Source organism: Melospiza melodia, chromosome 3, assembly GCF_035770615.1.
Source record: "Melospiza melodia melodia isolate bMelMel2 chromosome 3, bMelMel2.pri, whole genome shotgun sequence".
Lineage (NCBI taxonomy): Eukaryota > Metazoa > Chordata > Aves > Passeriformes > Passerellidae > Melospiza > Melospiza melodia.
In genome coordinates, this window is record NC_086196.1 from 26,872,773 (window position 1) to 26,896,289 (window position 23,517).

Here is a 23,517-nt window from a genome sequence, read left to right on the forward strand (position 1 = left end):
GTGTGTGTATCATATTAATTTAAAATAAATCAAAGAGAAATAAATCAACTTTGTGTTATCAACTCAGATAGTGCAGGAAGAACAAATGCAGGAGTGGCATACAGTGGCGTCTAACCAGTAACTTATGAGGATAAACAAGATTTTCCCAGGTATATTTTTCTCTAGGGGAAATTTTTTGTGTTCTGCTATTCTATCTTCCCTTTCCTCCATCCTTCCTTCTTCCCCAAGGCTGTAGAAAAGAAGAGGAAATATAAACAGTTTGGGAGCAGATGGAGAGAATATATAAAAACCAACAGGCTAGAGGCAGATCTTCTCCCAGGCTTCCAATTTGGTTCCTATAACTTTTAAGTGCCTGTACCAGAGCAGCCAGGGAGCCTCTTCCCCTGGAGTCACTGACATATCCAGCTTTCTTGCAAGACATTATGCTTTCACAAAAAAAAAAAAAATTAATTGTTTTTTTTACTTTACTGCATGACTTTTTCACAGAATCTCCAGTTCTCTTGTTCTTGAGCCCCTCTCACTTTCTGTGAACACACCATCTGATTTTAGGAGCACCAATACTTTTTGCATATGTTTCTCTGTGCTAGAACTTGTGCTAAAGCCCAGGAAGTGCTGTAGTTCAGGGTTTTGATCCCACTGCCACTGACAATGCTCAAATTTTTATAGCCATCATTTTCCTTCAAGGCAGACTTGTTTCACTCCATGTTACACACGGACAAATGAGTGCAGAAGGATGATGCATCCAAAACTGGGTGATACCACTGCACAATAACTTGCACGGTTTCTTAAGCTTCTTTATGTATGTTAAACTCCACCTCAAATATGAAGTCACTGCTGTATTAGAAGCACAAAAACAGCATTTAGCCTGACCTTTTTAAACCTACCTGCTTTAAAGGTTAATCAAAAAGCAACCCCTTGTATTCAGTCAATGAAACAAAGGATCAGACCATGTAGTTCAGGTTCCTGGCCATTTTTCACCTCAGTGTTCAAAGGAGTAAGTCATGTTTTCCTTCTGCAACAAACATCCCCAATGAATTATATCACTTTGCTGTAAATCAGAATTTTAAATTATAAGTAACTGTTACATGAAGGCCAAACACTCTACAGTGCAACCAGTCAGCAATGCAATGTTGTATGAACACTTGAAAATGGAAATTTCTTCCAAGTGGCCGTCATTATCTGCTTATAGCCTGAAATATGTTGTTTGTTTATTCCAAGTCAGAAATACAAGCTATGAGCATTACCAGTCAGAAAATTATCTGGTCTCTTGTGTTTGAGCCAAACCCAATATTGCTGCAAAGGGATGAAATTTCAGTAAAGTCAATGGAGTTATGCCAGTGCTTAGTTTAGTCAGCTCAGTACTGTCATATGCCCATACGTAAAAGTCGGATGGAAAAATTTATTTCATGCTGTAACTATAAATACTATAACTTAATGAGGCTCCCTACTCCATTTTTTCCATTGACTTTTATTCTACAAAAATCACTGACATTGATTCTAGAATAATTAATTGCATACTATATGCTAGAATAATGTATCACTATTATAATGCTTTTTTTTTTCCCTCAGCAGTGAGAATGCCATAACTAAAATGACAAGGCATTCTATGCTGGTGGAATAAAATCCAGTTTAATTGGGCACTTCCATACCCACTGAAACGCACAAATTAGGCTGTACTGGTTTGTACTGACCCACAGTGCCTATCAGATTTGTTTTATGGTTAGTATATGACATGTATGAATCCACCACAATATCCTCAGACTGTTTTGCTTTTGACTAAAAATTAACACAGACAAGAGAGCTTATTAAAATGAACTTTGCAGCTCTGGCTTGGCTGTAAGATCATTCTACTTTTAACACATTACTTGAGTGACCAAATTGATCTGGGAGGAGTAAACATGTAATCTGATCTTTGGTCACTCAGAAAACAACAAGAAATCAAGCTGCTAAGTGAGCATGTAACTTTCAATAAATATGAGTAAAAAAAAGCTTAGAAGTTTAAGTTTTGCTGCTTGACTTGTTGGGGACAGTCCCACTCCTTTAGGAATCTCATTGTTTAAGAATTGCACATCATGTAGTGCATTGCTGTGCCATTCAATATTGTGAGTAAGAATATCTGGTTAAATCAATTAAAATGAAACGGAAGCATTACAGTAGCAATTTTATGGTTAGTGCAGGACAGTATGATACAAATATCTATACTTTGACCATTTAATTCTTAGTCTTGCTATCTTCTGAGCCAAGCATCAGGAGGTCAACCCAGAACATGAGAATGTCTCCAGGGCTTCTGAAGGAAAAGTAGTTGCCATCTGTTCACAAGGTAAGAGGCTTGAAAGACCCAAACAAAATGCATTAATAGGAAAAGATAAATAGCTTAACTAAAAATCTGGATCTGGCTGCATCCTTCCAAAACAACGTTTTGCACAAGCTTCCAATGTGAAAATTACAAAAAAAAATACTGATACAGGAGATGACAAGCAGTCAGGAAGCCAAAATGGAGAGCAACAAAAATGCGTTAAGGAATGCTAGGGGCAGTCATACACACGACTCCCATCTGCACACTACTCCAGCAAATGCTCCATGAAGTCAGTTCATTCATGGAAGTCCTTGCTCAATGACACCACTGACAATATGTTAACTGAGCCTTTCATGGTGTTGGCCCTGCTGGAACACAGCCCCAGCACTCACCATGACAAGATCTTTACTTAGCATAGCCACTGCAGTTAACAGAGCAGGAAAATTAAGACAGCTATAATGAAGTATCTTGAAATACATGAAAATACTCTTTGTCTTTCACCAAGATGGTTGAAGCAAGGATAAACTCTCAAAATTTGAATTAAAAACACAAAAAAACCCATGCACGATGCATCATAATAAGGTAGAAATCAGGAGCTAATTTTGAAACTGATGAATTGCATCAGTATTTCCAAAACACATTTGCTCCATTTTTATGTTACTGCTTTCAGATGTTACTGGTAGGCAGGAACCCATAACCTCTGAAAGCTGACTCTAACAGACCTCTAGAGTAAACTGAAATATCTAAAGCCCTAGAAGTACGTTACAAACTCTAAAGGCTCCACAACATAACTATATGTACTCAGTGCTATATATCTTTGAGCTTATACATTCCAATTTAAGTAAACCAGTCTCCCTTGCACAGAGATAAGGAAACTGAGCTGTGTAAAACAAAAACTACCAACCATTACGCTTGAATCTATATTTAGTATTTGCTGTGTCGTGCTTTATTTGCTGAAACTGCCTACACAAAAGCATTAAAAAATCACCAGAAAAAATGCCATTATGAGGTACATTGAATGTTCAGAATAAAACTTAACCTTGAAAAATTTTTACATCAGTTCTGAAGCACAAAAAAGTTCTAAAATACAGATGAATTATCAATATTTTGTTTCCATCAGGTATATGCAAAATGTAAAAAATACAAAGAACAAAAATATACTGGAACCCTCTTGGAGCTCACCATCATGAACAAAACAGAATCTGTTGGGAGTTCAAATTTGTATGAGCAGAGAGGAAAAGAAAATGTTGTGAGATTAGTGCCCTCTTTAAAAAGAACAGATAAGTTAGTAAATACTGTAACTTCCATGGAGCTGGCAAGTGAGCCAAGTTGGATAAGCAGATCCAGATATATAATTTGAGAGGCTGTGAATTGTGTTTCCTTATCTAATGAGTCCCTTATTTTCCCTGGGTTTTTTTAGCATAATTTTTCTGATGACTTTCAAGTATAATTTTACACGAAGTATATATAGGTACTCAAACTGGAGCATATGGTAAGAGACTCATTTATTTAAAGTACAAGTGAACAGTCCCTGAAATGGATGGTTTTTATAGAGTCCTGATCAACCATTTCTCCAGCTGCAACGATTTCTCACAGAAATCCTTTTTGCTGTCCTAAGTAGTGACTGCAATATAGGGTTCTACAGCCCCTGAAACTCAGACACATCAAACATTTCCACAGCACAGGCCTCAGGCTGCATACTGCAGGTCCTCCCTGCCCAGCAGTGATTCCATAGAGAGCAGGACAATATGGACCTACAAGTTCTGTGGCTGGATTTACCAGAGAAAAAGGGGCAGATAGAAGAGTCACTAGTTCCGTGTTGAAGAGGACAAGGGCTCAAGGTCCTTGTGGCCCTGAATTCACAGAATGACTAAGTTGGAAGACACCTTCGAGAACATTGAGTCCAACCCATTCCCTAACACCTCAACTAAACCATGGCACCAAGTGCCACATCCAGTCTCTTTTTAAACCCATTTAGGAAGGGTGATTCCACCACCTCCCCGGCAGACCATTTCACAACTTTATCACCCTTTCTGTAAAAAACTTTTTCCTAATATCCAATCTATATTTCCCCACTGGTCTGTGGGGAAGCTCTGCTTGATAGATATGCAGGGTTTGCATACCCACTTGTAAAGGCTTGAAAAGTAATTTCATAAATTGAAATTACTTTTTTCCAATCCAAACCATTCATAGAATGGTTTGGATTGGAAGGGACCTTAAAGATCATCAAGTTCCAACCCTCTTGACACCTTGTACTAGACTGGGTTGCTCAAAGCCCTGTCCAACCTGGCCTCAAACACTGCCAGGGATGGGGCATCCACCACTTCCTAATATCTAATCTAAACCTGCCCTCTGTCTGTTCAAAGCCATCACCCTTTGTCTGTCCTATCAATTTGACTGACCAGACCTCGGTAATGACTCCAGTGATTGTACGAAGGATGAATAAGCACATTAGGACCACAGAACAAATTATCCACTTAGCTGTGCAACTTAAATCATACAGTTTATCACCCCAGCAGAGGACAGTGTTGAAGGAATTCAGGGTAAGGTTTTCCCAAGCCCTCATCCCCCATATGGTGAGCTCTTTGCAAAATCTGTCAGAGAGAGAGAGAGAGTGAGAGAGTTCTCATGAAGAACAAAAAGCCAGATTTCTGAATGTGCTCTTCCCTCACCCACACTCTTATCAGCTCTATTTTTAAATACAATGCTAGCTCCATAGAATCTCCTGAGATTTGACAGTTGGCAACATTCTTACAGATTAAACAGAAGAGTGGCAGACTTGGCTGGACTTACTGCTCGGCACAGCAAAGAGGGAGACCTGCCCCTGTGAGCATGTCACAGTGTCAGGAAATAGCATTTGCTGGACAGCAAATGAGCGTGATGCAGGCCTGCCCCTGTTCAGGACACATGACACAAATCCTTTCATCGTATTTCAGCTTTGATGCAGGCACTGCCAGCCACTGCAAATGAGTAGGCAACTCATTTACTGGCTTGCTCGTATCTGCAGAGTAGCTGGCAAGTGCATCATCAGAGTTCTTCATGACAATCTGTGTGTGGGTGTGTGTTGAGGCTTTCAAAGAGAGGGTGTAAAATATCTGTTCCTTCAGGCCTTCATGGTATAGAGCCTCTCCTCAAAATCTTTCACTCTCATTCTGCCTGGCAGTTTCAGACATCACTTCCAAACTCGAGGAAGTGAGTCCTGCTGTGGCCATTTCAAAGATGATGAAAACTGAGCACACAGCAGCCCACTACGGCGTTAGGGGGGGAGTCCAGTCCTCTCCAGTTTTAATGTTTTCCTGTTAGACTGTGCTAAATGTGCTTACTACCCATAGATCTGTTTATTCATAGCTCAGTGAACTGACGTTTTGATTAAAATTGATTTTGTTGTAACAGTGCTGTCACTATTATTAACCAGTTTCAATTCCTTTAAAAATAAACAGGGAGGATCCAAGCAGTTTGAGTACCTCAGTTCTGTGCAAGGCTGTTAGAAAAAGTATCAAAGAACAGATAAAATTAAAAAATTATGCACGTTTAGAAAATTACTGTTTTCTTAATACCATTAAATACTATTGTCTGAACCCTTTAATACTACCCAGATGGCTAATAGAGAAAGAATGGTTATATTAGACAGAAGATTTTTATTAAAGACAGCTTTAGTTTTTCAAACAGCACAGGTTTTTCTGGCTGGCAGAGTATCACCTTGCCTAGTGAAAACTGTTTTTCCTTGGAAAGAAGAGACGGGTATAGGATGTACCCAAGAAAAGACAATTCCTCTTGGCTGACCTAAGCAGAAGTATTGGCTTGGGTCCCTGAAAGGAGTTCTTTCTTACTGCTGGTAAGTTGTTCAGCAGCTATACAGATGGACTGTTTTTTTTGTTTGGGTTGTTTTTGGGGCTTGTTTCTTTGTGTTTGGGGGGGATTTTTTGTTTGGTTTTGGTTTTTTCTTCCCAAAAGAAAAAAATAGGAGGTTGAAATTAGCAGCAAGCTCGTAACAGATGGTAATGAAGAGAGTAGTGGGAGATATAGTAAAAAAAGTGATTTTCCACATCTGCAGAAGAGGAATGATGGAAATTAAGAAGACAATTCTGAAATAACATTAATTCCCAGACTAAAATTAAGGCATAGTTAGTTTTTCAGAAATAAGGAACAGGCTCCTGGTAGGAGGTCTGAATTTTCATTTGCCTCTTGAACAGCATGAAGTGCACTGTCAGTTCTCACTAAATAGCAACAGTCAAATGTAATGTTCTGGATGCTACACAGAATCATATGTATGTACCATGACGTAGTAGGAATGTGACAGTATCAGGTTTTGGAGTTTTCATGTTCTCTTCAAAAACTCTTCAGTTCAGAAACTACTCCAACTTTCTTTGATGTAAAAGTTTTAGGCAGAAAAATAAGTAGCTTGATAAGTCTTTTCTTGCTTGCTTTCATGAAGTCTGGGCAGTCAGTAGAAAGAAAGAAAGGAGAAAAGGAGAAATAGAAAAAGGGTGAGAAGAAAGCTCTGAAAACCTGCAGATTTGCTTCATCTTGGAGAGGGTAAGAGGGAAGCTTGGAGAGTAACATTATACTAATTCCTCTTTGGAATAATTTATAAAATTGGATATGCAGATAATTCACATACTGTAAGCAAAATTGGCCTGGAGACCACACAACCCAGCAGAGCTTGCAGAAGGCCCAGCTGTTCCTGTCCTTCAGGACACATCCTTGCTCAGAGCTTTGCTTACAAGCCGAGGTCTCTTTGTCACCGTAAACAAAGAGAAATTCAAAGCAAGCTGCCAACCCTGCTCACTGCCTATACACAGGGATTTCTGAGAAAGATGAAGAACAACCCCAGATAGTCCAAAAGCAAAAGCGCATTGCTTAAAGACAGTTATTTCCTTCCTTCAATTTGCACTGTCCTTACTCTTACTTGAATATGGGTAATTGTTAAATGAGAGAAAGATAAAATAGAAAGCCATGGAAAAAACTTAAGAGACATATTTCCTTCTGGGCATTAATATCAACAATCAAGCAGTTACTTTGGTTACCTCGTTTGTGATCTGTCCTTGTTCCTGTCAGGAAGGTTTGCAATTCCATTTGCAGATTCCCCCTCCATAGTGAAACAGTGTTCAAGCACAACTATTCATTTCCAAGTGGCAAGATAGCAACCACATGTTAACAATTTCCTTCTCAAGACCTAGATGCTGCAAGTGAAAAATCATGCCTTGGCTTTCTGCCTGCTTCTGTCTGGCTTAATTAGCGGATCACACCAACAATCTCAGCTAAAATGATTCTCAGTAAAAGGGTAGGGGGGAGCTGCTTGAGCAGAACTGGGTGAAGCTTTACACTGAGATACTACCCTAGCAAGATCTGAGAAGAAAGGGTCAAGGGCTTTGTCTCAGCACCTTCCTTTCCAGACAGAATTTGAATTTTTGGAGACTGAAAGCAGAATCCTGAATAAAGCCTGATGCCTTCTAAAACTGCACTAACTGCAGTTACACAAGCTCAGACATTGGTCTTGGGGAATTGTTCGGATCACTGTAGAGAAAGAGAACCACTCTAAGAAATCTTTATCACAATCTCCCAAAGTGCTTTGTGTTTAGAATCACTTTGCAGCAGTGAAAATTACGTTGAAGAGAAGAATCATGAACATTTGCTCCATTGTCTTAGCTTATTTTTTTTTCCAGTGACTGAGTGTCATCAGCTCAGTCATAAAATTTCCTAAATTTTCTCAGTCATATATTTCCCTACCTCTTTACTGCTTGGTGGTGGCACTGCACAGCATGGTAGCCCCACATCTGTAGTATATTCACCAGCACAGAACTCATGTTTCAGTGCTTTGCCTGGAGGACTGCAAATAAAGTTTTCCATGGTAATCAACTCAAAATGACATGTCTCCATTTCCTAATGCAACCCTGAAAGTGCTGAACAGTAGTAAAACAAACACTTAATAGCATTTATGGTTTAAACATACTTAAAACAAAGATCCTAAAGCCTTTACAAAAACAAACTGCACTTCTCAGCCATCACACTTCTCAGTGTCCATCACAAAGATTTTCCAGCTACAGATTATTTTTAGTTCAAGTTTTAACTCGGTAAGTTAAGGCATACAGACTGAAAGTGTATCCAGTTAGCATAGTCAGTTTATATTGTTTGATTTTTTCACAATTTAAGATATGCTGCATAGATCTCCAGTGAAGACATGATGGTTTATTCACATCATCCCACAGATGAAGAGAGTCCCATGTGTTTATTCGGTGCAGGGCTGGTTTGCTTCAGCAGACGAGTACATATTAGCAAACTGAAAAGGAATGCAGCAGCCCATCTCCTATAAACACCATTTGGCTATTTAAGCCTACACTGCTCTAGAAATAGAATTATATCTCACAAACACCACCAAATGCCAGAGCATATAATTTATTCACTGCACGCTATATTATTTTCAAATCAGATTTTATCTGTCTCTGACTATATAAAGCTGGGGAAATAGTCTCATACACAGGAACACTTCTGCACTAAGGAATTATGGCACTTTGGAATCAATTTACAGGCTGTGCATTGAAGATCAATCTACAAGGCAGATTCAGATTTTGATTTGGGTCTTGCTTCTGGTTCAGTGACTGACCTCAGATGTGTTCCCTGGCATTTGTTTTTCACAGAGACTTTGTTGGCTCTGCTTTCCTTTGTCCTATATCATCTTCTGTTGCCATCCCTGGTATCTCCTGCTTGCTTAAACACAGCTTCTGGGATGCTGTTTTCTCCAAGCTAAGAACAAGCACCTTAACACTCCCACTGATCCAGGTGAAGACCATGCAGTTAGGTCAGCAGTCTGCAAACCTTCCTACAAATACTCCCTTATTTTGGCCAAGTAAGGACCATAATCCATTTTAGTGCCTCAACATGTAAAGATGATCCAAATTAAAAAAAAAATAAAAAGGTTACATTTGATGCAGGCAGATAATGAAGCCTTAGGACACAACCCTTTTTAATCCATCTATCTCAAATTGGGAGTTTGAAACCTTCTTTGGACAGTACAGTTTTGCACACAGAAGATAAGCTCTGATCTTTTATGCCTCCTCCTTTAGTTAAGCTAGGTTTTCACACCGACAGCAGAGCCATTGTGTGCATGACATTTACTGCTGGAAATGGATGCTGTGTCTTGGCAATGAATGGAAAATCTGAGCATTAGCAATGAAAAGATATCTTCAGAGTGTTCCTTGGTCTCTTGTTAGTCATTCAACGTAGAGGAATTCAGCACAGAGGAAACACGCTGGGTGAATGTCAGTGTTCCCAGCTCTGCCTGAAGAAAGAAAAATCCTGCTATAAAACAGAGTATGGGCACTGAGCATGACAGCATCCAGATTTTCAGTGCACACCAATGAAAACCTTCCTGACAGCAGAGTTCCAGCAACCCAGCTGGGGTTTATTTGGGAAATGTGCAGTTTTCCACATAAGAAAGTAAACTGGGATGCTTGTTTTCAGATTGTATGGAAAAATCTAATTGTTCTGACTAATTTGTATTTAGATACAGCTTTATAGCCTGCAGCAAGAAGACATAGTCAACAGGCTGGAAAGTATAGTGTCATCTGAACCAGAAATTCCCCATTTTTTTTTAACCTCCCTTGAGAATGGTGTCCATGGTCTGTGTCTGACTGGATTCCCAGGAGACAACACAAGCTTTTTGTACGGCTATGACTCTAAGGCTTTGCATTCACTTACCCTTTCACCAGGTTTATATCCCTTAGCAACTTCACCTGAGTATGCTTTTCTCTCTATCTGGATCAGTGTTCTCTGCTGAGACAGCAAACCCTTTCCCAGCTGAAGACAATTGCCACCGTGCAACCTTTTAAAAAGGAATTCACAGCCTGGGTGACACCCCGAATGCTGTGTGAGTGCCTGGTCGCTGTGTGCACAGACTGGCACCACGAGGGGACTGGAGCCAGCTCCAGGCTCTGCCTGCCACACACTCACTCTGGATCTGATGGGTGTGCAGGGGTCAGTCCACAGCTTTATTCCTTGTAGTGGCTTTGTAGGTGACCATCTGAGGATGCACAGAACAGGCCACAGAACCTCTGCAATTTAAAACTAACCTGGGTTACTCACGAAAGCATGTAATACACTGGATTTCTAATCTAGAATTTGTGTCTTTCAAGCCAGAGCCAAATAAAAATAAAGAGCTTAGAAGAGGCACAAGATGGTTGTTGTAATCTCCCTGCCCTTAGCAATGCCAGGAGGGTGACGCTCTTCTGACTGATGTGTTGTGTAATGATCTTTTGCATATAATTAGTCATGCAATTAGACTGAAAGTTGCTGTCTAAAAGTTCTGTTGAGCATTTATGCCCTGCATTTTCTCATTTGATTCATTCTGAAAAAGAGGGAATATATCCAGTCAGTCAAGGTGACACTCAAAGTTGCTTTTTTTTGCAGTACCATCCATTATAAATGTTCCTTACAGCTGTATTCAATTTCATGCTGGCAACATAGATTTAAAAAGAACCCAATTTCATTTGTTTACAGATTCTAAACAAAAGATAATTATTTGGCTATGGAAAAATTATCTAACAGCTTATCTAAAACCTTCTTCCTTCAGAGTTTCAAGAAGCCATGGAAGGAGAGGGAGGAATTTAGTGAAAATTTTTTGCTGTTCTTAAAGAAGACTAAACTTAAGCAGAAGCAATCATGGACTTGACTTTCAGAAATTGTTATTTTAATTTATGTTAAGAAAGAATAAAAGTTTCTGTCTTTCCTTTATGTCATTATTACAGTACACCATTACATATGGGCTTTTTGTTAGACAAAATTTTTCTCGTGAATCAGGATGAGGTTTAGCTTTAGCTCTTAAATGACATATAATTGTTTCATATTTACATTTTTTCACATTTTTTTTTGCTAAATAAATTCTAGAACTCACTGAACAGTGAGTTTACTGCACGATGCAGTTTTAAAGCATGCACAAAACCAATTCTGCACACAAATGTTTCTGTGGGGGAGTTAAAGCTGAAGTAATTTGGCACCAGAGCAACAGCGTATGAGGCAAGTTTTTATATTGGACAGGCAAGAAAATGTGGTTGTTTGGAAGAAGTAATTTAGGACAAAATACATGCACAAGCCAAAATCTAATCAAGGTGCTTACTCCGCTAAGTGTGTTTACATGGGTGCTAGTATACTAGAAAAGCCCCCAAAGGACGCACAGGAACATAAAATGAGACAAATGCATTTACAAATCATGTTACAGGTCAGTGAACAAAAGATGCTGCCCTTGACACGTAGTCACTGGTCTATAAAGAGAGATGTGTGTTTAATCTTAGCCTCATTTCCAGGGGACAGATTATTTTGCAAAGCCTGTAGTATCACAAGGCCTTACATCAACATTGCCACATCTGTAAAGTAGCAATTTCCAGGCTCGGTAGGTAAAAAGTTCCAGACTTGGTGATTTTTACCCCTAGAGCTCCCCAAAAGGATCCATGGGAATATTAATGGGAAGGCAGCCCTGCTGCCCTTTTGGATGGTGCACTCCTGTTCTCTTTGCTATCCATCAAGTGCAGCATGAATGGGCAATGCTGTGCAGCTCCCCAGGACACTGCAGAGAGGGGAGAGAACCATCAGAGAAAATTACATCAGCTGAGCTGCAGAGCATGAATGATAGAGCCAGCAGGGCCCAGTGCACCTTCCTTTATGCCATCATGATGCCATTTGACAGAAACCAGCTGCTCTGGTCATGTTCTTCACACTATACCCAGCCCTGCCACCAGAACATGCAGACCAGACCCAAGTGTCTGATGCTCTTATGCTTTGTTTTGTTTTCAGTAATTTCATACACTTACGTAGATTGATGTTGTAATTAAAACAAAGAATCACCATCAACAAATCTCTCCGATCTTTAAAGAACTGATTTCCATGTCAGCATTGAAAATACAGTATTAAGCCTAGTAAAAAAAGACTTTTAAAAATATTTCTGCCCATTTCACAAGGAAATAATCTGAATACATGTCTAGTGGCACTCCATCTCTAGCTATTCAGAAACTTCCTGTCAGAAATGAATTCTTTTGGCTTGCTTTACCAGAGGAATCGCTGCAAACATGCCAAATCAACAAATCACTGGGTAATTCATAATGATGGCTTATCAAGTAACTGATAGAAAGTGTTGCATGCGTAGGAGGACTAGACTAATCTTAGAAAAGAGAGGGATAAATGTTCAACCCCCCATTCCTAGATTTGCATTATTAGTGCCCTTATTGATGCCTAGCATCAGTGGGATAACACTTTTTTATGTTGCTTTTTCCTTTGCCGAAGACAAGAAATCAGGATCGGTTGGGATGTGGCCGTGTTCTCAGCTGAGATAGGTGGACCCCTGGGTGTCCTAACAGATAACCTGTTCCCTGGGGTGCACAGGGTCCTGGGGAGTCTGGCTCCTGGCAAAGCCCCTGGCCCCAAAGCTTCCCCACGGCCGCCTCCCGGGCTCATGTCCCAGGGGAAGAGTTGCCCTCTGTGCTGCCTGGGTGCCCGCTGGAGCACAGGCGGGCTGGCAGCGGGCTGAGCCAGCAGGCAGAGAGCCACAGCACAAGCAAAGTCACTTCGGAGCCAGGCTGCCTCCTCACCTGCTTCTTTGCTGAACTTGAAAGCAAAATGGACATCTTGCTGTGGAAAACCTCAGTGCCAGCGCAGCAAGCGTTCTCCTGCTGGAGAGGCCTGCCAGGAAGCACCCCAGCACTGCTCCTGCTGCCTGGCAGAGCCACTGTGGCACAGAAAGGTGTCCAGCCAAAAGAGGGACAAGCTTTGCCCTTGGAGCAGCGTGCTATTTGATGGGAGTCATGCTGCTCCTGGGCCAGGAAATGCCTGGGAACAGCGTTCTCTCCTCCTTGGAGTGCACAGCTGCACCTTGTCTTCCAAACGGGTCTGTCTCAAAAAGTCATTGTCACAGTAAATTCTCCCAGGAGGAAGAGAATTTTTTTTTTTATTTGTAATGAGATACAAATAAAATTTTTGTTGTGTGCCAAACACACAAACAAAAGAGATTTCACAAAAATACTTCTATGATTATTTTCCTGGAGCACTCACAAAAGCTGCTGTGTTTGGCAATGAATTTAACAGTCCCTTGTGTTGTTCAACTCTTTACCTTTAAATAACACTCCTAAATACTCCTGTGCTGTTTTATCTGCCTGTTCCATGATGTTTCTGCAGGAAAAATTACCTCATATATTTGGACCTCCCATATTTGCACACTGTAAAGTTCATAATTAGAAAATAAACAGGAAAAACCACCCCTTTGAAATTTGCACAGCCTAAAGCATCTCTCATAACAAGAGCACTGGACAAAACCTTCCTGTAATTTTATTTTTTATTTCCAGGGCCAGGTTTGGAGCATTTTTTGTACATAAATCAGTGTACAGTAAAGGAAGTGCAGACAGGCAGGAGCTGTAGTTTGCTCAGCAGTGGTAAGACTCTATAGGTCAAATCTAGAGAAAAGCATGCAGGAATTCCAAGGAAGAAATGTTGTTTTACATGGACTAAATGTCTATTGCACCAGTAGCTTTCTGGCTGCTTTCCCCTCTTCTATATTTTACATCATTCCTCTTAGTACTGAAAAAACCCAGGCTTAGGATCTAAATTCCAAGACTCCTGTGAAAGTTTTGACAAAAACCTGCATATAAATCTTGTGAATCCAAATGTGATTTCTATGATTCTATGGTTTTTATTCTTTGTTCAGTTCTCACCTTTTACTGTGTTCTTCAAAAGCAGTTATACAGAAGTGCAGGATTTGTTTTAGACCTCAAATGAAATTTCATTTTCAGCTGCTCCAGAAAAGGAACAGACCACTTGTGCTGAAAGTTGTCTCCTCCTGCTGCCTGTGCTTGCCCAGCATGATTGATGGCACATTTATCTCCTGAAGCCAAGGGCCCTGCCACTTCTTCTGTGGGATCTGAGGTGGTGAAAGTGCTTTGTTATCTGACTACCAAAAAGCCCCAAGCCAGCCAACCAAGGGGTCTAAACTAGCTCAAGAAGAAGTTAAACCAGGCTGCTGAGGAGAGCTGCTCCTCCTCCAAAGGATTTGCGTCTTTCTCTATAGATCACAAAAATATATAATGGATCAAGCAGATCACCACAACTATAAAGGAAACAGGTATCTACTCTTATATTCTATTCTAAAGTGTCCTACATACAAAACTATTTACTGTAATCCCTACATGGAACATTCACTGGTTTTATACCTGCTGTAGGAACACTAGAAAACTGTTGCAAATATCTTTTTCACTAATAATCTTTCCTTTAAGACTTTCCCTTCTGGGAAGCTGAAGCCCCAGAAAAAAAAATGTAAACAATGATTGTCTGCTGCTGTAGAATGCAACAGGTAGATTTTTGATTGGGCCTTCTTGAATATTTATAATTAATGCCCAATCAAGACGGAGCTATCTCGGACAGAGTCCGAGAGAGCTAACTTTTGTTATCATTCTTTCCTTTTCTATTCTTAGCTTAGCCTTCTGAGGAAACCTTTTCCTTCCTTTTCTTTGTAGTATAGATATAATGTAATATATATATATCATAAAATAATAAATCAAGCCTTCTGCTCATAGAGTCAACATTCTCGTCTCTTGCCTCATCCAAGAACCCCTGTGATCACTGTCACAGAAAACATTTTTGTATATCAAACAATGTTAAAGTTTTCACTTGTTTGTCCTATAGCTAGTATTTTATGGGTTTGCAAGCTGAGTCTCTTCTTTAAAATTATTCTGTGCAAGTTGCTGACAAGTGTATAATATCTGCACAGTGGGAATAAAGCATTTAAAATCATGGAGCCATACTCTGCACACACTTACTCTACTGTAAATCCCAAGTAACTCTGCTGACTTCAATGCATTTAAACTAGATTTATAATGAAATTCTGAAATTTTCCTGTACTTCCACTGATTACGCTTCAAAGACATTTACTTATGACCTTTTCTGAGTACAAAGACATTTTAGACAGTGTTACATAAGTGTCTTGCAACTTCAGTTAAAAAACAATGATGGCAACAATTACAGTTTCTCCTTCAATCTTCCTTGGTACTGCAGGAACTAGAAAAAAAATACTACCTGTTTTGAAAGTTGTTCAACATTATTTTCATCATCCTTATGATCCTGTTCTCTGGCTTAAAGAAACAGAAAAAGTACATTTAGAAGCAACTTACTTGGTGCCATACTTAATCCCCTGCAAAATATAATAATTTTTTAAAGTTTAACATTATTTTATTTCAGTATCCTCTCAAATGTCCTGAAGAATACAGCTTCTAGCACTTTTCAAGGAACTCCAGAATCTCAATATGCTGACCTGGAGACTGTGAAATAACAGTCCAGTCCAGGGCAGTATCTTTTTCCTGGTAGTAAAAAATGTAGGAATGAAGTAAGACAAACCCCAAACCCTAAAACAAGATCAAGCCCCCGAGACCTACCTGAGACAATACTATCAATACTATCTCTGGAATTTTATTGCTTTGCACTACCCCAAATGTTTTCCCTCTGGAAAGCACTCTCCATTGCCTCTGTCATGGAGCATGGACCCATCTCATAGCTTCACTTGGTGATGTTAGACCCATCAAACGTTCCTAATAGCACAGACAGGCCCTGAAACCTGGCTTGTTCTTGACCCCACACCTGCACACATCATTCACTGCTGGAGCAGTTCTGATATGGAGTTTTGCAGTATCAGTGTAATTGTGCTAGGGTGGTGCATTCAAGCAGAGGTTGCCCAGCTCAAGGTTTGCAACACAAATATAGGGACTGAACACCAGAAAGATCATTAATTCATACAGGTAAATATATACTGCATTCTCTGACTCTCTTCTTTTTCTTCTGGCCAGTTATTGGTAGCAATTTTTCAATCTTCATGGAACATATTTTGAACTTGGGAAGTCCTTTTGGCTTCATGGAAAAGGAATTACTCCCTGTGTTACACTTCCATTCATTCTACTGATCAAGTCGGAGTCATCAAAATCACAGAACAAGCTGTGCTGGAAGGGATCCTCAAAGATCATTGAGTTCTACTTCAGGCCTGCACAGCATCATCCCAAGACTTCTCAGTCATCTTCCATGGCAAAATAAATTCCTGCTAGCACGAGCCCATGTGCCTTACATAATGTGTGTTTTTACCCCTTCACCTCAGCTTTTACTTTCACCATGCTATTTAATTTGCTCTCAGCATTTATGCACTGCAGGAAACTATTAACACGTGCAACCTCCCTTTTCACAGATATGATCTCCTAATTAAACACAGAGTTAATTATCTCAGCCTTTATAACTGTGATTAATTCCAACAAGTAAACCTTTCTTTTCATGCTATTTTCAATACAGGGAACTGCTTTGGGTGCTTACTTATCCCACTAAAACCCCCTCCCCCTGAACACTGCCTCCAAGCAATGGCTCTACAAAAGTTTGAGGAAAGGGGGACTGGTGGTGTCCACAGAAGCTTTCTTGCTCTCTAGCTCTGCAAGTCTGGCAAATCCAGGAGCTTGGGCCAAACAGAGAACAGGCTGAAGAAAGATGCCTCCCATCTCAGCCTCACATTTACTTCTTCAAGTCAGTGTGAGCCAAAAGTTCCCTGACACACAAGAAGCAAGAAGGGCTTAGGAAATATAAATGGCAGATTGCTCCAGCCAAAACACAAAATACTGCTTGAACATTGGTGGAAGAATTGTATCTCAGGTGTGACAGGTGTCCTGAATGTGAGTTAAGAAAGACTTGGAACTTGGCCTCTGTGTGTCTCCACTTATGAGCTCCAAAGCTCATCTGACAGGACACCTACAGAGGCAAAACCAATTCAAAAGCACAGAATCATTTAGGTCACAAAAGACTTTTAAGATCATCAGCTAGAACCATAAACCTTACATTGCCAAGACCATCAATGCAAATGGATTCAGTTTCAACTAGTTATTGTTACTTTTCTGTTTCTGTTTTGAAACCACTTAGGGCTACCCACCCCACCTGATGCCTGATCATAGCAGAACTACAAGCTCAAGCAAATTAACTTAATCTATGCAAAGGAGTGTTGCTGCTTTAAGCTGGGGTCTGTCTGCAGTGAGTAACTTAGTGTGCAGTAGCCAGAGTGTGAATTTGCACCCCACAAACTCATCTGCACAAGGCTTTTGCAAAGTCATTGGGAAAGCAGAGTAAAACAGAGTAAACAGTAACTTTACTGTAATATATATTGTATACTGAGAACACCCATAAAAAAAATATAGTTCAAAGTAGCTAATGAACAATACATTCACCTCCTGGCTAAGCATCCACTTATTTGTTCCATGTATTAATGTACAACCTAAAAGAGAAATCATATGAGTTGGTGAACCCCATGTTCCCTTTTGTGCCACAGCAAAAATAAAACCAGAAGCACTAACAGAGTAGGGCGGGAACAGGAGAGGAGGGACTTGTACCCCAGTAATCCACACAAGCACCAGCACTCAGTTCTCGTCCCAGCCAGCTTCTCCCTCTGCTCTCCCCTGCACCAAAGCTCAGTGTCCTGCCCTGTGGCTCAGCTTGTCCCCATTCCCTGGTGTGGCCACTCACTCCCCTGCTTCCTCAGGGCCTGCTGCAGCCCAGTGATGGCCCAGCCTGTTTCCTGCATGCCTCCTGACTTTCCACTGAACTGCCCTATCATCATCACAGCTAAACAAATAAAAGAATTTCCAGTTAAGAGGGTTCCATTATCTTTGATTTAATGCTTGTCAAAAGTTTTTTCCTCCTGATATAACCGATGTAAAATTCCAGGAAATGGTCAGTTAAACCCAAGGAGAGTTTGAGTGGACGCTTGTGCTGGCTGGACACACAGATAGAGCGTCCAGCCAGGACAGTCCCAGAATACACTGCTATGCTAAAATATGCTGCTTGAAGTTTTCAGAATTCTATTTTCTGCCATATTCTAACTCACAACATGCATTTTTTCCCTGTCTTCCCAAGCTGCAGCAATGGGATCTCACTGGTTCCTGGCCCTGTGGCAGAAGGGTGGGGTGGGTGCCCCACACTGAATCACAGAACCCCACAGAGGTGTTACAGATCCCCTGGCCTCCTGCCTGGGATGTGTGCCTCTCCAGCTGCCAGGGCCAGGCCATGAGTCCTGATGCAGGAAGTGTGGCTTGTGGCATCTGCTCTGCTTCCCAGGCTTAAAAGCTGGGAATGAAAGGAGAATAAAAGCCCCTCTCCAAAGCAGACACTTTCTGACACCCCGTGTCTGTATAATCTCAGTCTCTTGGCTGGGGCCTGTGGAGTAGTGCCAGCAGGAATACCAGCACAGGGATTCTCCTCCTCACCATCTCCAGCAATACTGCTCACCAGAGATGTGTTTCTCTCACATGTGTAAGATAATTTCCAAAACAAAGGATTTAAATACACATGACTAATCTTATTTGGATTTTGTCCAGAAGAACTAAACAAAAGCCTTTTAAATAACAAGATAATAATAGCAAAACCATACTATTGTATTTTAGAAATATTTATTCAAAACTGTAAGAAATAACTGCTCAAAATATTCAGGCACATACAAGAAATTCTATCATTTGGGCTCATATTTTATGGGGGCTTTTTGAGACTAACCCTTTCATTATATTTTTTTCTGCTTCATTTCTCATAAACCTGGCTGGTTTTTCCCCATTCCTTGCTCCTCTGTGTGTAATCACATTCTCTATGCAGCTTCCTCCTCACTCTGCTTGGATGTTCTCCTCCAGGGCCATGCCTTCACCTTCTCGCCATCTGCCTTGCTTGGGTGTTTGCTCAGACAAGCTTTTCTTGTTGTGGGACCTCTGAACTGATGCCCTCTCTGCTCCCCTCCAGCTCTGCCCCAGGAGCTTTGCAAAACTGAATTAATGAGTGTGGACAGCATCATTTTGCAAGGTGCCAGGCAGTTTACATAAGATGGAAAGACACTTTTACAGCATCAAAGCCTCTGCAGGAGTAAAGATACATCTTGGCCTGAAAACAGAGCTTTTTATGAGAGTTTTTGTGCTTAACCTTTAAAACCGCTCTGTTATTTAAATTACAAAAAAAAAAATGAATTCTGTTATTTGAAACACTGAGTGAGGAGGCTGCTATGTAAAAGGGGGTCAGAAAAGGTCAACCTGTTTTCCTGAATGTCCAGCAGAAGGACGGGGTTGTGTCCCACAAAAATCAGGCCAGTCCTGTGTCCAGGAGGCTTTTGTTTCCTGCCTTTATTCTTGCCCATGACGTGCATTTGACGTGCAAGGTAGCTGCCCAAACACCATTTTTACTGATTTGTGCTCCTATTCCATAGGAAATGGTGACTGCTGTGCAGAGTGTTTCCAGCAGGTAAATGGCTGGATGGGAGCAAATGGTTGTCCATAAGTGAGGTGAAAGATATTAACTCCAAACAGTCACTAAATCTTTAAGAAATGCCCTGACCTCTGTTGGTTATTGCTATAAAAACTGGAAAAAAAATCCCAGGCATTTTTTCTCTATGACATAACCACCACTGGTATGCATAGAATATATGTTAGTAAATCCTTTGGCTCTCTCTCTGTACTCTAATCATCATAATTTGCTATTTTGGGGAAAATACGTGCTAATGTGCTGGGCAGAGTGAGGGAAGGAAACCATTATTGCTTTGAAAACCACAGTCAGAAATGAAGGCTCAGTTTCTCATTTTCTAAAGTGTCCTTACTTCCCTTAGCATCACTTTTTAAATTCTTATTGTTGTTTGGAACTTCAGGCTGTAATACTTGGAGCCTTTTTACTTCATTCCTTCCCCAGGGTAGCTCCTGTTATTTTTATCTTGGAGGATTCACCAGAATACAGCTGTAGGGTGGCTGTGTGTGACAGATACGGGTATTCAGAGGAGGAAATGAGAGCAGAAATGCATCATCAGCATTTGAAAGGGATGCTATGGCACAGACCACCAGCAAGCAGCTCTGGATGTAGATGGTGATGGACAAAGTGGGCAAAACTGCACCTCTGCTTGAAGGGGGAGTTGTAAAAGTGAGAAGCTTCAAAGGAAGGTAGCTGCTTCCACTTAATTCTCAGCACTTCACTGAGGTTTTTGTTGTGCAATCTCTTCTCCCCTGTGCATTTCATCCAGTGTGTGCTCCTCCTACCAATCTGCTTTATGGACATTTTATTGCTTTTAAGAAGCTCTCAGAAGACACTTCAGCTTATGTGAGGACTAACAAGATTTCAGTGCCCTGTGTCCTTGTTCCTCACAAGACATCACTGCACAAACTATTCCAAGGAATCCTTTCAGAGGGGACACCACACTGTTGCCCATAAATCTAAGGGCAGCAGATGGCAAAATTAAAACTATGATGACACTAAGTGATACAAGTTAATTAAACAAGGCAGAGGAGTATTTTAACAAATGCTATCCTGCCATACAAGTCAGCAGTATTTTAAAGATATTGCTATTGTATTTCCATCAGAGTCAGCAGTAGATACAACAGTCTTTGGACAAGATCCTCTGCCTCCCAGCAGGCTATTCAAAAGGAGATGGAGACAAGACCAGCGCCTGAAATTATTTGGAGGATGATGAAAGCATTGTTTAGTCCAGCCTCAATTTAGGTACTGATGATACACATTGGAAAATTTAAAAAGCTCTTTAAAAGCTTTGGTAGCAAAATTTTTGATTGAAGGCAAACACTAGGTGTGTATGATTAGAGCAACTTTTGTTACAGGGTCCAGGAAGAGTTGCAAGATCTAACAAGATCTGCTCCAGTCATTTATAGGTGGAACTAAATTGCAACACCTGCCACTCTCTCTAACCTTTTGTTGATCCCCTTCTCTGCTTTCTCAAGACCATTCACAAATGCTAAATTCACTGACAGTAAAACTTGCTTTTTTACAGGTGCTGCATGGACTTAGAATCACAGAACCATAGAATAAGCTGAGCTGGAAATGGCCCATCAGGATCATCAAATCCAACTCCTGGCCCTGCACAAGACACCCCAAGAGTCACACCATGTCCCTGAGAGTGTTGTCCAAATGTTTCTTTAATTCTGTCAGGCTGGTGCTGTGACCACTTCCCTGCTCCAGTGCCCATTAATCCATGCATTCCCAAGGAATTGTAAATCACAGGCTGAAAGTTGATTATCTCTCCCTCTGTGGAAACCTTGCATAAGCCAAGAACACCTCCCCTGCACAATCCCTCATGGTTTCCTTAAACAATTTCTATCCTCTGTGATCAAGCTGCCTTTGCACAAAAGGTGATCCACCTCAGCCACAGCACTGCCTGTTACTATCCATGTAATTCTCATTTCTCCATTGCCACAGCTTTTGCCAGGTTTCTACAAAATTAAGTACTTCAACTTACCAGACTGCAGAAGCTGTTGCCTTTACTCTTCAAATTTCCATTCTCTGTGTTCACCAAACAGATCTTCCTATTGTGACCCTTTCTGCCATTTTAACTGCATTAATGAGTTCCTGAGAGATAACAGACATCCTATCTACTGCTAGTTATCACCTTGAACCAATTGCTTGGCCTGTGTTGTTTGTTACTGATCTTACCACACCTGAGAAGTTTTTGGGAGCCAAGCTTACCTGCCTCCACTGATTCCAGCAGTGCTTTGTGAAACACAAAGTGCTTTACCAAGGCAGACCTAACAGCTCACAGCTGTTTGAAAAGGACCTAATTTCCCTGATCAGCCATCTCTGGTGACTTGTGCAGCTTAGCAGTTCACTTTTCTTAGGCACTAACAACAGAATTGACTTTTCTTTCTTTTCTTTCTTCTCTTTCTTCTCTTTCTTCTCTTTCTTCTCTTTCTTCTCTTTCTTCTCTTTCTTCTCTTTCTTCTCTTTCTTCTCTTTCTTCTCTTTCTTCTCTTTCTTCTCTCTCTCTCTCTCTCTCTCTCTCTCTCTCTCTCTGTCTCTTTCTCTCTCTCTGTCTCTCTATTTCCCTCTTTTCCTATTACATAGCCCATGTACCTCCCTGAACAGACCAGCTCCTCTTCCCCTGGATCATTCTGTTCAGAGCCATCCACTCTTTGGAACTTTTGTTTTCACTGATTTCTGGATGGCACTCAACTTTCTCTCCTACAATGCAATCCTCCTCATCATCATCATTCTGCTTGCAGACTTCTATATTTTGAATATTATCTTGTCTTAGAGTGTCATTTCCTGAGCTCACCAGATTTTCAGCATTGGTGTTCTGGTGTTCAAAGCCTTGTGGTGCTTCCTTATTAGTCCCTACTGCTTTGAGTACCTCTCTCACCTTGAAAAATCTGAAGACAATTCTGCAATTTCAAAGTTCCTCAAAAATAAGTTTATTTCCACTTTATCTGTTTGCTTGCATTTTCTGCAAAGTTTGGGGGGTTTTCCCACTCATAGTGTGCACACCCTCTACTATCATGGGTGCCCTAATCTCTTTCATGGCATATTCAAGACAGAACTTTTTAAGGACCTCTAGATATTCCTCTGCATTTCGTTCTGGCCTTGTGCCGAAAGCTTGTGGCTCACCATCTTCTCACAGTCCAGTTTTGTCATAGGTATCTCTGGCATGTTCTGCCAATGCCTCGATTTCCCCTCACTGCTTGTGTTGCCTTGGGATCAGCTGGAACCCTTATCAATGACATAAACAAGAGTTGAGAGAGTCTTAGGGAAGAATCACTCATGATACTGTCAATATCAGATGGATTTTTTAGGTCAATTTTCTATTTAGTTTGAGCATAATAATGCACAGGCAGATGAGGCAGTAGAAGCTTTTGAAGAGAAACAATCATTCATGTACTGTGTTTCGGTTTTGGCTGCAGTTACCCTTGCAAGCACCTGGACAGTTCAAACAGCAAACAAACATTTCTTTCAAACTGCTTTCTAGACCCTTTGCAGCACAGGTGATATGGATGTATTTCATATAGATGAGGCACACAACAGACACAGAACAGCTAAACTCTGAGCTCCTCTAGCACCTTCACAAGTTCTTTCAAAACACAATCTGTATGTGACAGAGTCAGGGGGTTTACCAGCTCCAAACTTCATTATCTCATGAGAAAAGAAAAAAAACCCAAAAAACAACCATATCACCTAACTAAAACTTCAGAGAGACTTTGTAAAATAAATGAAGATTTTTTTTGCTCTGTATGATATTGCTCTGTATAAACTCCTAGCAGAAGCATCTATTTCAGAGCAGGCATGAGTTTAAAGAAAGGTACAGCAAAGAATTTAAACTTACATGCACTACGATACAAAACCCATTTTGTGAACTGGAGGAGCACTGGGCAAAGAGACAAGCACAGAATCATGTGGCAGACCAAATGCATTATTTATTATTTAGTAGGGCT

At 40.7% G+C, this 23,517-nt stretch overlaps 1 long non-coding RNA gene across 2 annotated transcripts; it reads left to right on the forward strand.

The window, feature by feature from the left end:
• The first annotated feature begins 6,078 nt into the window (after positions 1-6,078).
• Positions 6,079-23,216, forward strand: LOC134415576 (uncharacterized). 2 transcript variants are annotated; one of them, XR_010027087.1, is made up of 3 exons: positions 6,079-6,131; positions 14,068-14,396; positions 21,090-23,216. It is a non-coding gene; the product is annotated as an uncharacterized LOC134415576 (long non-coding RNA). The 2 variants fall into 2 exon arrangements; XR_010027088.1 differs by lacking the exon at positions 21,090-23,216 and adding an exon at positions 16,111-17,939.
• The last annotated feature ends 301 nt before the right edge of the window (positions 23,217-23,517 follow it).